Source organism: Pogona vitticeps, chromosome 3 (assembly GCF_051106095.1).
Source record: "Pogona vitticeps strain Pit_001003342236 chromosome 3, PviZW2.1, whole genome shotgun sequence".
In the NCBI taxonomy this organism is placed as follows: Eukaryota; Metazoa; Chordata; class Lepidosauria; order Squamata; family Agamidae; genus Pogona; species Pogona vitticeps.
The window spans coordinates 246,263,465-246,280,939 of record NC_135785.1 but is presented as its reverse complement, the minus strand read 5'-3'; the positions used below and the strand labels follow the sequence as shown (position 1 = coordinate 246,280,939).

At 39.6% G+C, this 17,475-nt stretch overlaps 1 protein-coding gene and 1 long non-coding RNA gene across 4 annotated transcripts in view; one reads left to right on the top strand and one right to left on the bottom strand.

The window, feature by feature from the left end:
- The window catches only part of GUCY1A2 (guanylate cyclase 1 soluble subunit alpha 2), a 241,217-nt gene that overhangs the window by 119,205 nt on the left and 104,537 nt on the right, over positions 1–17,475 (bottom strand). The window lies entirely within an intron of this gene.
- LOC140705390 (uncharacterized) lies at positions 858–15,846 on the top strand. The gene is made up of 2 exons (XR_012084770.2): positions 858–13,706; positions 14,260–15,846. It is a non-coding gene; the product is annotated as an uncharacterized LOC140705390 (long non-coding RNA).

The window sequence follows — 17,475 nt, the reverse complement described above, 5'->3', positions numbered from 1 at the left end:
CATCAGCTTAAGGATCTGTCCTTCCAGTGAGCACTCAGGGTTGACAGAGGCACTAGCTCAACTTAGATTCCTATAGTGTGTTTCACATTCTAGAAAATATAATAATCGCATGTTGTCAAATAAATTCTGACCTATGACAATCCTTTTCATGGTTTTCTGGGTACAGAATACTCAGATGTAGTTTACCATTCCCTTCTTGTTGGGAGCATTCTAGGATTGTGTAGCTTGCCCATGGCTACACAGGGTGGCTGTTCCTTTAGGATGCACAATGGGGACTTGAACTTCCAACCTCTGTCTCTGCAACCTGGTATCCAAACCATGGCGCTATCTAGCCAGCTCTACAGAAACTCTATAGCTTTCATAGTTGTATAGTTTATAAGAAAAAGGTGTAAGCAATATCCTACTTATTTGCTGACTAGCAATCATACTTGTTGCCAGTTTCTGGTGTCCTCCTTGTCATCAGTACAAATGAACTGAAAAGTTACTTTTTTGGACAACCTGTGTCAACAGCCCATGTTGGCTGGGGGAATTCTACAAGATGTAGCTCAAAAGAATAACTCTTCCAGGCATTCAATATTTTTGCTGCATTGAACATTATTGCAGTTATGCAAAGATACATTGTTTTCAGATTTTCCTACCCTATATATTACTAACCAATCTAGCAAGGAACCTGAATCCTAGTGTTATAAAAGTCCCCACCCCCTTCCCAAAAAGGCACAGGCTTCTAGAATTCCTCATTTTCTTAGATTTTAAGACATGTCTACTTGTATTTATAAATACGTATTCATAAAGACACAAAGGCTGAGTACATACAAGTATGCTTAGGTAAGTAGAGATTTTAAGGCATTAAATATAGGCTTAGATTATAGGCTGTAAGTGACAAATATTTTATTTAGGTTAGGCATCCTTCAGTCTCGAAAGACTATGGTAACGTGCTCTGTATGGAGGACTTGGAACAGCGCCTAGTGTGGCTGAGGAGGCCAATTCGAGAGTGACAATCTCTTCCACACTGAAGACATATCCAATCTGACCCCTGTCCAGCTCCCTGCTTTTGCTGCTTTTGTGACTTCCTCTTCACCTCAGCCTGCTGGATAAGGGTCTCTACAAATTGGGAGAGGCCGTGATGCACCGCCTGCCTCCAGGCTGAACGCTCAGATGTCAGGGTTTCCCATCTGTTGAGGTCTATTCCTAAGGCCTTCAGATCTCGCTTGCAGATATCCTTGTATCACAGCCGTGGTCTCCCTCTGGAGCGATTTCCCTGCACTAATTCTCCATACAGAAGATCCTTTGGAATCCGACCATCAGCCATTCACACGACGTGCCCAAGCCAACGTAGACGTCGCTGTTTCAGTAATGTGTACATGCTGAAAATTCCAGCTCGTTCTAGGACTACTCTGTTTAGAACTTTGTCCTGCCAGGTGATGCCAAAAATCCATCGGAGGCAACGCATATGGAAGGTGTTCAGCTTCCTCTCCTGCCGTGCACAAAGGGTCCAGGACTCACTGCAGTACAGGAGTGTGCTTAGGACACAGGCTCTATAGACCTGGATCTTGGTATGTGTTGTCAGCTTCTTATTGAGCCATACTCTCTTTGTGAGTAATTATGGTTAAGGTACCCTTGATGTATTATTTAGTAAATACTGCAATTTTGAAATAAACTACCAGAGTGGGCAGCTGTGTCCTGAAAACAATGATCAGGACTGGAATGAAAAGCAGAACCCAAAAAAGGGGAGGTATTAGCTAATCAAACAATGGTTGTAGATCCTGAGGAATGACCGCAAGCATGAGTTGTTCAGTGCTGTCAGAGGACAGAGTCAATACTAGGCTGATTACAGGACAATCAGGTTAATTGGGTGATATCAATTTGGTCATGAAGGAAGGGGATGAAGGGGGATGAGAGCTACAGACTCAAATATTTCAGCACATCACCTTCAACTTGGTTGCCTTCCCTCGACTGACAGCCACCAACTCACTGCATCTAATAGGTGCTCTATCACTTCTTGGTGTGAGCACTGAATCTTATTATCATGCCTTATCTTATTTCTGTTGGAATTGTTTTCAATAAAATTCTTTAACTTAACAAGGATCAAGTTGGTGTCTAAAAAGTCCTTGGGAGAGACCTATGATCCATGCTTTTAATATGCAGAAGGAATGCAACTCGATTTTATTTCATCAAGCCAGTAATCTAGACAAGCCATAAGGCTGATCTGGAATCTGGTTCCAAAATCATCTTCTTTCAAACTTGTACAAACGACATCTATATACGCTATTTGCAAACATTCTTTTATTATTTTTATAAATTGTGGGCAGTTGCTGGGGAGATGAAACAGTGAATTAGGAGAAACACTGAACATCCAAAGTTACTAACAGCTGCATGTGAACGATCATAAATGTTTGAATTACAACAGCTGGGCCTGTTGTAAGCCTATATTTAATTTTCAGATCACAATTACCAGAGGACATGAGGACTGTGGAAGAGTGAATTCTTACTGACAGCAATGAAAACCTTCGGTCCCACCTAGGCTAATTTTACACCCCATCAATAATGTATGTACCACAGTTTAGTACATTCTGTACATTATTATATGATTCTACACTGCACTACTTACCTTTCTATTAGCCCTCCTTTAGCCCATCTGTGAGGCTGGTGAAGGTCTGAAGGCAGAGGCAACCCACTCTGAACAGAAAATTGTGTCAACTCAGACCTGGTGAGGAGAGGCACTGACCTGCTTGGATCACAGGCCAACAGTATCCAAAACAGATTCAACTTGTATCACCTGGAAAAGTGCACCTCCAGAAGGCTCCATCCTCCTTTAGACCTCTATATACACACATTTACTGTGGACATTTGGACATTTACTGCTCTCTCTCTCTCTCTCTCTCTCTCTCTCTCTCTCTCTCTCTCTCTCTCTCTCTCTCTCTCACACACACACACACACACACACACTCTGCACGATGAGGGTTAATGACTCAATAGATTTCATTCCTCTCAATTATCTGACAGTTTCCTTCTACCACCCTATTCTTTGTTTCTCATTTTTTGTTTCTTTAACAATAATAGAAGTGGCAGTATGTCAAGTGCTTATCTTTCAATTCCAGCAGGATAAACATAGTAAAACATTCACCTTGCAGGAGTCTGGGCGGATGTATGTGTGGGGAAACATCCCTATGTCTTTGATTTGCTGAGGAGATACTTCAAAAAAGACATTAAAATGATAGTAGGTTTTAGCAAGGAACCTTTTTTGTAGAAAAGAGAGAAAGGGAAAAAAAGGAGAGGGAATAAACCACTGCAGAAAAAGGTTCTACATGTTGTGATCTTGTAACTTAAGATAACCTTGCTGCCTGATGCCTTTATAGACCTCACCATTGTTTGATGCTGTTACACCTCAGCTTCCCTGCCAATCAAGCTGTAGGATGTTCTTTGCTGGAATGACAGGTTTTTCTTTAGCCTTCACATGAGATTACCAATAAAACTGCCCTCTCCTTGGTTGTATTACTTTCATTTTTTCCCCATCAGAAAGCAAGCAAAAGCGTCTGATGGAAAGGTGAAGATGCTGGAAATATGCAGGCTTTGGGTTCGCTTTGTATTTGTGTAGCAATCCATCACACCTTGGGAAAATGAATTGTTTTAGCTGGGGTACTTGCCCACAGAGAAGGCCATGCTTATAATCTCAGGAGGCAAAGATAAATTTGCTCCCAGAGCAATTTGTTACAGGTATAGTTCCGAGGAAGAGAAAACAGTAGCAGAGGCAATTATATTTTTGAAGAGCAACTATTTACTTTTTTATTTCTCAAAAAAAAATTAAAGCAAACTACTTCTGCATGTATAGTACTGGGAGCCATGATGATTTTTTTTAGCCACCTAAGAAAATCTGAACGCTGCAGTATGAGACACAGCAGTGATATCATGTAGCGTTACTCTTCCAACATTTACTGTGCTCACATCTGTACAACTGAAAGAGTAATTTAAATGTAACAACTATAAGGAGTGATGTTATCTAATTACTAATAATAATGTAATTTAGTAACGTAGGACATGTAAAACAATGGAAGGTGAACATACTCATTGGGCAGTTAGCACGTTTCATGCTAAGCCCAACTGACTGGCCATCTGAACAAGAACAAAATAGAGTACATTGATTAATCCACTGGGATTTTACATAAATGTCAAATGATCAAAATCCCATTACCTCAGTAGGTCTACACTAATTGGGATTAATAATTAGATTTTGACCCCTATCAATGAATACACAGAACTAAAATCTAGTTTAACAAACGCTTCAGTTTGACTGCCTAGTGATCGGTTAGCTATGCTTACGATTTGAATGATGAATGAGACATACGAACTTTTTCCTCCTCATTTCTGTAATGCTGCATCACAGGCAGATGTGTGCCTTGTTATCATTTGCAATAATGTAATTAAATTTACATAACACTCCATATTCTGCTCAATTTTATCATTTTAACTAATTAGGCCTAAACATAAAATATTAATTTACCAATCAAATCATTGTCGCTGATCATTATGCACCAAACTACACAATAACCGAGAGACACGTGAACAATTTTTAAGCACCTTCCCTCCATTGCTGGAAAGCTCAGTGGTTTGGGACTCTGGCTCCAGAGTCAGAGGTTAGGAGTTTGATTCCCCCCATTGGGCTTCCTTGACAGGGGCTAGACTCAATGATCCATAGGGTCCCTTCCACCTCTGCAGTTCTAAGAGGATGGGGGGAAACTGGACTACCAACCTCTGGGTCTGCAGCCAGATACCTAAGCCACTGAGCTATCTGATCCATAGAGTCCATTCCAGTTCTGTACTTCTATGATTATGTTTCCCTTCATTTCTTATATAAACTCTATTAGGAGAGTGTCTTGAGTGGTTCAACACTGAAAGGGTGCAATCTCAAACACATGTAATTGGGAGAAAGTTCCACCACAACAAATGTCTCCAAGACTATAGGTTTTACGTCTTCAGTTTAAGCACGCCTCTATATTATGGCTTTCATTTGAAATGGATGATAACTGTAATATGCATTTTAACATATATTACTTTTATCTTCATCCCCAAAATTCTCTGAGAAGTGAATGTAAGAAAGAGTTTGAAGGGGAGAAATAAAGAGACAGAAAAGACTGCAGAAACACTGGAGAGAACAAAGAATGTTCAAGAAGATCTCAAAATAGATTGAGAGTTGATTAGACACAAGACAGCTATTCCTAGGAGCGAGGAAGGAGATATATCTGATTGAGTGTCTATCTGGGATTACCTAAAACAGATTAGATACAAGGAGAAGCAAGCTAAAGCTCCACTGACTCTCAGAGAAAAATGAAGAATCACATCTGAAACAATCTGAAAAAACCCAGGTCAAGACTGCCTAATGACTTCATTAGGCGCTGGACAACTTCTTCATTTAAGAAGGAAATAGGCACGAGCCTCTGGGCATGTAAGGAATCTAATTTCTTGCGGCCTTTGGCCTGATTTCTAAAGCTCTGTACAAGCAATCAGTCGGACCTCAGGCAGGCATGATCTGTTCCTCCCCAGGGAGGTCACTTGAGGGTAGGAGGCAGAAAGGGACTGAGGTACAGGGATGTGTGGCAGAAAGAGAAGGAGAAAATAAAGGGATGTTTGTTAGAATACAAAGAAAATAAATCAGCAGAAAGGAGGATGGCTAATGTGGGATACTAAAATAGGTAAGAATTTGGCTTCCACCTGTTTGTTTCTAAGACTATGTCCAAATTTACAAATATCTTCATATTTTGGATAGGAAATATGTTCGGTGTAAAACATTCACATTTGGAAGAAATTAGAACTGGGTTGTCCATCTACAACTCACTCTCCTCAGTGTCTAGGTTCCTTCTGAAGCTTAGACTCAGCCAGTTTCTAGGGCTTCTGGCTCTGCTTCAGATGAGGATTTCTCAGTGGGGCATCATATCAAGTCACAAAAATAAAATATTTACATTCTTTACATATCTGATAGTTTCAACAACAAAAGAAAAAAAAATAGCGACATGATTCATATGCAGAACCAAAATAAAGACAGGGTCATTGAAAAGTTATGAGACAAGTGTTGACGTACAACCAGAATGCGAAATTACTAGAATTTGACTGAACTTGAAATTCATCTTGTTTGTAACTTTTAGTCATGCAATAACGGTATTACCCAATTCCAAGCACTGGATATTCTGTATATGATTGTACAGAACGTAGGTGTGGAGATGCCAACCAGACCTGTAATATGATATCAGGTAGCTGACTATTTGCCACCAAGCCCAGTAGAAAGTACTGGCTCTGGTGTATAAAGCCCTTTAATGGTTTACGTGTCTCTGCTTGTATCCATAGAAAGACCATATAATCACACAAATAAATCAGACTTTCAGGACTCATAATGACACATTCATAGGGGGGGGGACCTCCCTTATAAAATACACTCCCCCTGGAGGCCAAACCAGTACCAATACTGGTCAGTTTGTGGCATCAGGTGAAAACAATTATTCTTCTACATATCTTTTTAGTTAGATAGATATAAGTAAAGGTTCCTCTTGACATTTAGTCCAGTCATGTCCAACTCTAGGGGGCGGTGCTCATCTCCGTTTCCAAGCCATAGAGCCAACGTTTGTCCGTAGAGTTTCCATGGTCACGTGGCCAGTGCGACAAGACACTGAACGCTGTTACCTTCCCACTGTGGTGGTACCTATTTATCTACTCGCATTTTTATATGCTTTCAAGCTGCTAGGTTGGCAGGAGCTGGGACAAGCGACGGGAGCTCACTCCGTCACATGGATTCAATCTTACGACTGCTGGTCTTCTGACTGCAGCACAGAGGCTTCTGTGGTTTAATCCACAGTGCCACCATGTTAGTTAGATGGGTGTGCCTATATACTGGAGATACTAGATAGTGACATATATGTGATTTTCAAAAGTGACTAGTAGCTATGAATAAAAGATAGAATTACAATTGATATATACGGCCCAAATCCTCTTACCTATTGGAGGTGTATTGCCTTAAGTTAATAAATTACTGTAGGCATTACCTGTTACATACTGAGTGGTGTGACTCAGCATGAAATTGATCATTCTTATGGTGATTTTACATTCACATAAGAGTTAAGTAATTTCCCTCCATAAGTTCTGCCATTTGTGTATCTGAACAAGAGGATTTTGGACACTGTATATTGCAATCTGTCCTGGAATTGGGTGATGACAGGTGAGCTATAATTTTTAAAGTGAAATAAGTGGGTAAATAAATAAGTTCCTTATATTCGCCTTTATAGCTACTCATACTCAATTATATTTCATGCTCTTAGGCTCAGCTACTTCTAATTATATTCTCTACCACACTTAGTTACACTTATACTTCTAATGATACAGATTAAGGAATGCATATTAATACTCATATTCAATCACATTAGTAAAAGTCAATATATTATTTTCTTTTACAGTTAAAAATGGAATACAAATCAGATTTGTATTCTATTTTTAACTTTGACCTTTGTTGATCTATGCCTAGGCAGATTTGTTGATCTATGCCTAGGCAAAGACAGATATTGCATTCGCGAAGGCTTTCATGGCAGGGATCTAATGGTTGTTATGGGTTTTTTGGGCTCTTTGGCCATGTTCTGAACACGGCCAAAGAGCCCGAAAAACCCACAACAACCAAAGACAGACAGATATTCTTCTACAGAAGTATATCCTGTATTATGTTTTTCAGATGGCTGCCTAGAATAGTCTAAATATACACTGAAAAATGTAAATACTTGAATGCAATAATTGCCTTTTAGAAATATCTACATTCCACTGCTACATTACACCAGGATTAGCTGCAGCATCCTGTTACTTCCAACTGCAGATTTGTATAGATTTTTCTGCACAGAGAACTGTGAGGAGTACATGTGATTTCATGATATGCTTAACAATGAATTTCTTTCTTCTTTGCACAAGAAGGATTCTTCAAAGGCTGTTATTGCTGTCTCACACATGGATCTCCTAAAACAGCTTTCCTGATGACTGCAGATGATGTGGGTTGTCGTTCTATAAACCTGGAGACTACAAGTTGGACAAGATTGATCTAAAAAATTCAGTATTTGTTTCTAGACATATGCAAATGTACGTCAACTCCTTCACAAAGATGAGATAATAGGATGCTTTCTAGAATTTACACATCACTTCCCATTTGCAACCTTGATGATATGGAAGACAGTAAAACAATAAACCACAACTAGGGTTGAAATGTCACACTGTACTGTGTAATTGCAATTAAGGTGCTTAATTTTAAAAGATTTAATTATTAAATGGCAGCTGCAGCGTGAGTGAGATCAAGATGAAGACCATGGCTTAATGGAAGAATGGATCTAATCCTTCTACATTATTGAATTCCATTAAAAATTGTTCCCAGAAAATAAGTCTACAAAAAAGCTTATTTCCTGTGGCTAAATCAAACTAGTTCAGTGGTACTGAGGCTTGAGGGAAAGGACTGTGAATCACATTCCATACTGATCAGTCCCTCCTGCCTGTGCTTTCTATTTCACCATGCATATAACAGCATCAACACAATTAATGTAACATGTCACTGGCTCTAAGCCATCTACAACCAACTGGCAGCCGTACCATTCCTGTGTTTCTCATGACTTCCAAATCTAAGCTTGCAAATTTAATTTTAAATATGAAAAACACACACACACACACAAAAACCCCACAAAAGTATCGCAGCCCCTCTTCAAATATCAAGTTTCTTTCAGTGTGAACTAGCATGATGAGATCCGTATCTTCAAATCTACGGACCCCCGTGCCTTAAGAAAAAAAATCTTTCTGGGCAACACATCACAATTTTAGGAAGTAACCCATGCTATAGGCTGCATTGTTCATTACTTTTTTGGGGGGGAAGTACTCAGGATTTGTAACTGAACTCAACATTTTATATGGAAATGCCTCTAAAAGCACTTTAATGGTAAATCTTAGAAGTTACTAGAAAACACTATGCTCCTAGGTGTTGAGTTACTTTCATGATGCCCTTGTCACAAAAAGCAGTTAAATCATTACAGTTACTTATCTTACTCATATTTAGAAAGAATCCGCTTGCAAACTTCCATGGTTTAAAATATCTACTCCCTCCAGTGTTTTGGACTTCCACACTTCTTACACACACATTCCCAAATTTTTGACCATCTACTCTCATGAAGTGTTCCAGACAACTCAAAAATTCATTTATTTTGTGAATTGAATGTTGGCTTTCAAAGTACCATCACATGTGGACTTTGGACTTCATATCTTTCAGCTCACTAGTTCCAAGATGGGCTTCAAATACAGGAGGAGAATTGTCTTCAAGACTGTTGAAATAAGTTGCTAAGAAAAACCCCAAAGTGCAAAACCATCCAACTAATCAAAAATGAAAGTGTGAAAAGATATACTGAGACTGATCCTTCCATTTCCATAGAATCTAAACTTGTCCTTAGTCCTTCATTTCCTCACTGTTTCCTTCTCTGCTTAAGCCTCCTTAAGTAGTGAATGGCTGCATTCATGAGAAAGCTAGCTTTTTAAAAAAAGCACAGATGAGTATTAGATGGCCTGCAGGTTGGTAGAAAAGCATTCCCACGAGAAGGGATTCCAAGTGGCATTCTGTCCATTTGATTAAAGCACATTTTTTCCTAAGGCCTGCAAATCCCAAACTCTTTTCCCAAGAGTCTAATTATGAAAAACATGTTCTTACCAGGCCTATGAGCATTAAAGAAAGGGGGAAAAACCCAATCCACAAGGATTTAATGATGCTCTACACTAGAAAACCTAGAAAGCTCTTATTCTAACTTCTTTCTACAGTCCCTGCTTGACAGTCAAGGCAGAAAGCCTCCAGGAATCCAGGATAAAAGGGAATCCTGATGAGAACAATGTGCTGAGCCATAGATACCTATTTTCAAGGGGATGGAAAGAGACAATCAGTTCTCCCCATGTACTCTCTCTCTCTCTCTCTCTCTCTCTCTCTCTCTCTCTCTCCTTGATATTAAATGACATTCTGTCATTAAAAAAACTTACTCAAGTTTTAAAAAATGTTTTACTGCTGTCCTAAGCATTTTTATGCAGATGTGGTTTAGGTATCTGGCTGCATAGCCAAAGGTTGGAAGTTCTATTCCCCACTGTGCCTCCTGGAAGAAAAGCTAACCTATATAACCTTGGGCAAGCTACCTAGTCCTAGGGCACACCTGAAAGAAGGGAATGGTAAATCACTTCTAAGTATTCTCTTCCTGGAGAACCCTGGAAAGAGTCACCATAAATCAGAATTGATTTGATGGCACACAATTACAGTATTATGGAGTCCTGTTGAGTTCAATAAAACACATCCTATCAAGTTTTCACTAGGACTGAAGCTTCAGAATACTTAGGCTGCAATCCTAGTGATCACAGCTCTTCATTGGCAAGGCCTGATCAGGGCTTTTAGTAATAGGACCTGTTGAAGGTAATTAATTCCTCAGGTCAGGGCATCCTGGAAGCAATTTAATGGCATATATGAGCAGTAAGGGCGAATTGGATACTACCACTTCCACTCCGATGTAATGATATCACTGATCCACCACTATATAGACAAATAAGTGATCACTTCTCTAAGTTTTGGAAAACTACTAGAAAAGGAAGGTAGTAGTAGTGAACATTTTAGAGAATGGTTGATTTTTTTAAAAAAAACCCTGGGAAGTCGTTTCAGCTGAGTTTTTACGTAAGTTAGGATAATGATCCAGAAGTGCTATCTTAAACTGCAGCTGCCGTTCCTAAGGTCCTCTGGCAATAGTGATTTTTTGTACATTAACACTCTGCTTGCCTGTTGGGTCACTAATGGGGGTGTCTATATTTATTTCTTTGTGGTTTAGAAATTATTGGTCCTCGCTATCACATAAATCAGCTCCTTTGTGATCACCTAATATCTCTATAGCAACTACACCAATTACTTGCATAGGAGAAGAACATCAGGGAAGCATATTTTTAGATACCTTTTAATGTGCAATTTAGCAGCAGGAAACTAAAAAGCAAGGCACCTCCATTCCTGCTAATACTTTAAGATACTAGAAACCAGTATGGAAAGCTCATTTGCTTATTTAACCTTAGTTTCAGACTTTCACTCCCCCTCCCCGTATCATACAGATCAACTTATAATGTGTGTGTGATTTATATGTTCTTGACACAGTGCACAAAATCTCTCATTGTCCTCTAGCACAACTGAAAAACTGCAGGATGTTGCTTTAGAAGCTTATCTGTTTGATGGAGCAGTTTCATGGGGGTTTCATTATTTATTTAAGATTATAATCTAGAATTATAGCCTCTTTAAAAGAATTTCTTACAGAAACTACTAATCTGCTTAGTGGTAACAAACCAATAAGTAGGTTTCATAATTCATTTTAGGAAGAGTTGTGGTACATACATTGGTAATAAGTCATTCTTAGTATCACAATATTTAGTATCTCAGAAATGTTTTATATTATGTCTACCCTAAACACATTCTTGCTATGTGTTTTAGGTCCCTTCCAACATATGTCAGACCTATGGTTTAGGTATCCAGGTGCTGAGTCGGAAGATGAGAGTTGAATTTTCTTCTGTGCCTCCTGTAAGTAGAATCTTTCTGTGCAGCCTTGAGCAAGCTGCCAAGCCCCAGGGCACCCCCAAAAGAAGGAAAAGGTAAACCACTTCTTAGTATCCTCTACCTGGAAAACCCTGAAAAAGGTTCCCATAAATCAGAATTGACTTGACGGTACATGATTATTATTATTATTATGAATGAATAACCTCCAAAAGATTTTATCAACAGGCCTGCTCACCTCTTCCAAACTGATGGCCATTGCCTCATCTGTTGAGTCAATCCTCCTCTTGGATACACACCTTAACATGGTGAAGGAATTTGAGGGTGACAGAGAAGCTGAGAGTGATACTGTGATGGGGCTAGACTCTATTGCAAATCTAGAATATTAGCAAGGCCAGCCAAGGCAGAATGGTCAATGCTGAAACACCAGACAAGCATACACCCATTCTATTCAGGAACTCATTGTCACATCAGTAGAACACCCTTGACTGTTCCAGAGATGATAAAAGCAACTAAGTTCTTGAAGGATACCTACTGGACAGTGTAAGATGACAATGGCTGAACATCTTTCACAGACAATGGCAATAACTTTTAATTTAACACTTGCTAATATTGTATCCTTGGAAAAGACCTTGATGTTGGGAAAGTGTGAAGGCAAGAGGAGAAGGGGACGACAGAGGATGAGATGGTTGGATAGTGTCATAATGAAAATAATTCACCAAAATGAATCTGACCCAACTCCGGGAGGCAGTGGAAGATAGGAAGGCCTAGTGTGCTTTGGTCCATGGGGTCACGAAGAGTCGGACATGACTAAACAACAAATACTGTATCGGTGAAGGCAGTGGTAAACTATGTCTGAATATTTTATAACTCAAAAACCCTAAGATGAGGCAACCCTAATCGGATACATTCATTTTATTCTATTCTGACAGGGCTGCATTCTCTCTGAAGTAACAAGTTCTTGGTTTGGAACTTATCCTTGGTCCAGAATTGCACCCAGATACTCAACAGAGTCGGATCTTTTGTCAGCCTGAGTGAGACAACCATTTCAGGCAGCAGATTTGGGTGATATAAAATTGTTTGTTATTCAAAACATTATTTGTGCATTTTAACTGCCAGGGTGAAAGGTCTGTGGAGTGTTATGCCCCCCAATGCCAAAATAGCTTGGTGGCTTTGGGTACTATGTTCCCCTTTGGGAAAGGAGGTCTATTTGCTATTTCATGTCATGTAGCAAAATATTTTGAGCTAGAGAAAATGCCAAGCTCGGAGTGCTTTTCCAATTTCTTCTTCTTCTACAGCTTTATGCTTCAACTAGTCCAGAATGCAGCTGCAAGAATTCTGACAACAGCTGTTCATTCAGACCGTATTACAATTGTGTATTGGCTTCACTGGTTCTCATTTTACTTCCAAGCTCAGATCAAGCCACTCATTTGCTGCCGAAACCCTCAAGAGTTTTGAAACAGATTGCCTCAGCAAATAAATCCCCTTCCCCTCCCCATTTGAACTTTCTTGGGCTCTGACCATATTGGTTGGAAGAGACCAGTAGCTATGTTCCCAAAACACACAGAGCCACACACACTATCTATCTATCTATCTATCTATCTATCTATCTATCTATCTATCTATCTATCTATCTATCTATCTATCTATCTATCTATCTATCTATCTATCTATCTGTCTGTCTGTCTGTCTGTCTGTCTGTCTGTCTGTCTGTCTGTCTGTCTGTCTGTCTAGTTCTCAACAATCAAGAACTTATGATAGAAGTATATGAGACTGATGATTCACTGTACCGGTTCTTGTGTGATCTTAACACAGCCTTAACTTGAGGCTGTTAGAATTAAGCATTGCCGTGATCAAAGACTTGATAAGAAAGGACAGCATGCATAACAATATTTCAGACACTTGAAATAGTGTTCAAAATAAGGCTACAGAGAAGTACGGATAACAGTAAGTCAGTTTTTACAATGGTTTTGTCCAGCAGGTAACTACTGACAATTATCCCCACCTGTATTACAGAGAGAAATGCCAGAGGCCTTCCCTGTGAGCTGTTACTGAGCCATGAACCCTGATTCTCTGCTCAGGAAACTCCATGAATATGGATTAGAGAGGCTTCAGCTTGAGCAAGGAGAACTCAAAAACACCATCCAGCAAGCATGTAAGAGAATGCAATTAAGATACAGTGCAGAATAAGGATGAAGGGATATTTTCTGATTTATTTAATTTTGATGTAGTGCCCTCCGAGGCCAAATAAACTTTTATCTATTTTGAAATGTATAGGGGATCCTTCTCCTCCCCACCACTACCGAAACAGCCACTCATTTATTCCCGGCCTGAACTAGGCCAGATAGAGAAGGCAGGGTCCAAACGTTTTGCATGTCCTATAAAAGGCACTTATGGTTCTTCTCAACTGGTTTAGGATGATTTTTTTCCTATCATGAAGACCTGGAGGCAATTCCTTGCCTCTTAAGCCTGCTAGCACTTGTTAGCCCATGGGGACAATGGAAACTGATTGATGGATAATTACCTGCAGCAACAAATACTCTGCATTATGGTGTTGAGAAATAATAATCCCTTGGAAAGAACAATCACTTAGAAGAGTGTGGGGGCTTAAAAACATCTGCCAACTTTGACTGGGTAATTTAAATAACTGTTAAAAGGGGGACAGCAGCTGGGAGAATGATTAGAAATGTTGTTTTTTTCTGTGCAAGGGTTTGGCTGGATTTTAAAATGGCGGAGCTGACGTGGCTGCAGAGTTGGCATTCCCCCATGTGCTTGCTCCAGAGCTTCCTGAATATTGCCTTTATGTGTTGAATATACTGGCAATTACCCTCCCCCCAAGTTGAGGGTCTTCAGTACTCTGTTACATACTGGCTCCTCAAGAGCTAGCAGACTACAGTATGTGGGAGAAATAAAAGGAGATTTCCTTCCATTTTGTGCAAGCAGCAGCTGAGGTCTACACCAGCGCCTCAGGAGATCAGGACAGTTATGCACCAACATGGTTATGGTAGCAACCGAGAAACATTTACAGTCCAATTGTTACGAAAAAGAAAAGTAACTTTCAGCTGAAGACATCTATGTGAAGCATTCTTTCTCAGTGCTCAAAACAACACTAACTCGCTGAACTCAAGATGAAAAGAGGAGAAATAAGTTCAAATATCTGTATGCTATTTGGGGTAGATTTGTTGAATTTGTATTAGTGAAAGGAAAGGGGAAAGCCTCTAAACAACAGTCTATACAATTTTGGAAAGGAAGCTTGTAATAAAAGTATTGTTCTAAGGGGTACTGTGGGGTGCACGGTAAAAGTTAGTGTACAGTAAGCGCTATTATTTGTATTTTTGTGTTTGTTTTTGTTCTGAAAATAATAAAAATTATTTAAAAGCAAAGTGTGCTGCTTCTATACTGCCCCATAGCACTTCAAGCACTCTCTGGGTGGTTTACAAGTTAATTATGGAGGCTACACATTCCCCCCCCCCCCCCGCAAGTTGGCTATTCATTTTACCAACCTCGGAAGGACAGAAGGCTGAGTCAACCTTGAGCCGGCTACCTGGATTGAACCCCAGGTCGTGAGCACAGTTTTGGCTACAGTACAGCAGTTTAACCACTGGCGCCACGAGGCTCCTTAAAAACAACAACAATAACACTAACTCTCTAAAAACAACTGTTACTACCTCTCAGGGAATGAGAAGTTTCTCTGTCAGCTTCTCTGGAGATTCTTAGTGCTCAAAGAAAATGGAATCAAACATATTTTCCATTACATAAATATCTAGTTGTACCCAAATCATAGCTTCACTTTCAGTGATTTCCTACCTTAAACAGTCAAAAAAGAGATGAAAAGGGAAATGGCCTTTCCTAGAATTCTCCCTTTACACTACAAGATTTTTTCAGATATGAGCCTTGGCAACCAGTTTTGTAAATTAAGGCCATATTTATCTTCCAATAACCAATCACAGATCAAAGCAGGCTGGAATGCACAATATAAAGGTGATGGAATGCACATTTTGTGACAAATCAATGTTTTCCTCTATTGGAAGGAATACTAATTCTAAATACAAGTCAACTGTTTCATACTATTGACTCCAAGGTCGACAAACTGCATAGCCAAATAGCATAGTGCTCCCTATACTTCCCAGAATTCGGTTTTGGGGGTTTAAAGTTGCCACAGCACAATTCATCTCATGCTTGCCAACAGTCTAATCTGCGAACATGAATTTTTTAAATAAAGATACAAGAACCATGCAGACATTGGAAAGAAATAATCCTATACTGACGATACTGACTATGCACCACACAGAAAAGCCAAACATAAATAGCATCAAAAAAAGTTCTCCAATTCATATTAGGAGGAATCAACCCAAGGCCAGTCTTACAATATGTTTGAAAAACATCTTGCAGATGCTGGTATCCAGTGAGGGGGAAATGCTGGGGCTCAAATACATATCCTGGCATCAACAAGTTAACAGAACTAAATGTAAGAAATGAAAACATTGTGTTGAAAGAATTCAAAGTTTTGGAACACAGTCAACATGACCAACTGCCTAACCTATGTTACAGATTTGGTGTGGCTAATTTGATGTTGCAATATATGTGGGTCTGATGTCCATATAAGGTGGTAAGTTTGATCCATGGATAGTTTGATCCAATGGGTAGCTGCATTATTTTGGAAAAAGTATATTAGTTGATGCAACAGCATGAAAATGTGGTACTGGCTACTTACTCTGCTTGCACTTTTCACGAATGGAATAAAGCTTTCAACAGCCTTACTTCTGAGCAGGCACATTTGTATTTGTCAATAACCTACTCACATAACTTGTACTTGCCTAGTATAACCTAAGAGAATAACATTATTGTATTGATTTTATTTACTGTTTTAGTATGATACCTGTTTAATTCTTTTCTTAATATTTGTATATTTAATGTTTTTAGCTTTTAAATATTGTCCTTTTAATGTTGTAAGCCACCTTGGGTCCTTTTAAGGAGAAAGGTAGGGTAAAAAAATATTTAAAATAAATAAATAAATTAGGGGTTTGAACTTTCTGTTTCCCCAGGCAGAATTCTGGGTGTTCCAGTCCACAAACACATATTTACAGACACCTTCATTTCAATCACCTGAACAGGTCTGCAAGGTCTCCTTCTCAGCAAATCATTCTCAACTTTAAGTAACCTAGGTGTTCTTAGACTGCAACTCCCAGAAGCCTTCACCACTAGCTGCACTGGCTGGAGTTTCTGGGAGTTGCAGTCTGTCAGGGTATAGAATTTTATAGGCCTGAACCCATATATGTTTCATTAACGAGCTGCCATTATGTGCAGATGAGAGAAAAGCTGAATCATCCTAAGCTGATGCAATGAGGTGAAACCAGAAAGAGCCCAGGTGCAGAGATGGGGTCACCTGGAACCCGATTGGACTGGACAGAGACAAGATTATGTATAAATATGGACTGTGTCTGTGATATGTTCTCTTCTTCTGATGTGATTTTCTGCCACGCATGCTGTCGGACTGTGTGAAGACTTCTAGTTGTGCTGTAGAGACCTGCCTGTATATAAGTGTACATATATGTAAATATAACCGTCAAAGAAGAGCTGGTAAAGTGTCTTCATTTACTCTGCGCCAGAAACGTAACACAGTCCAACAATACCTGGGTTACCTAAGGTTGGGTAACCACTGTTCTAAGTTTTCCTTTCTTGATGCAATGCTTTCTGGGTGGAAGCTACCTCAGTCTTCCTGGGAGTGGTACTCTTGTTATTCTTTATCCTCTATAGAGGGTACGTCCTGAGGATTTTGGCTTCAAAGGTGGGACAATAAAGTAGTAAAACACAGGTAGCACTTCGGTCTGGGGTAGAGGGAAGGGATTCTGTCCTTAAAGGCTCCCTGTGCAGCTGCCTCTGTAAGCAGAACAAGGGTAGGTGACTTCAAGAGTTGAAGAAAC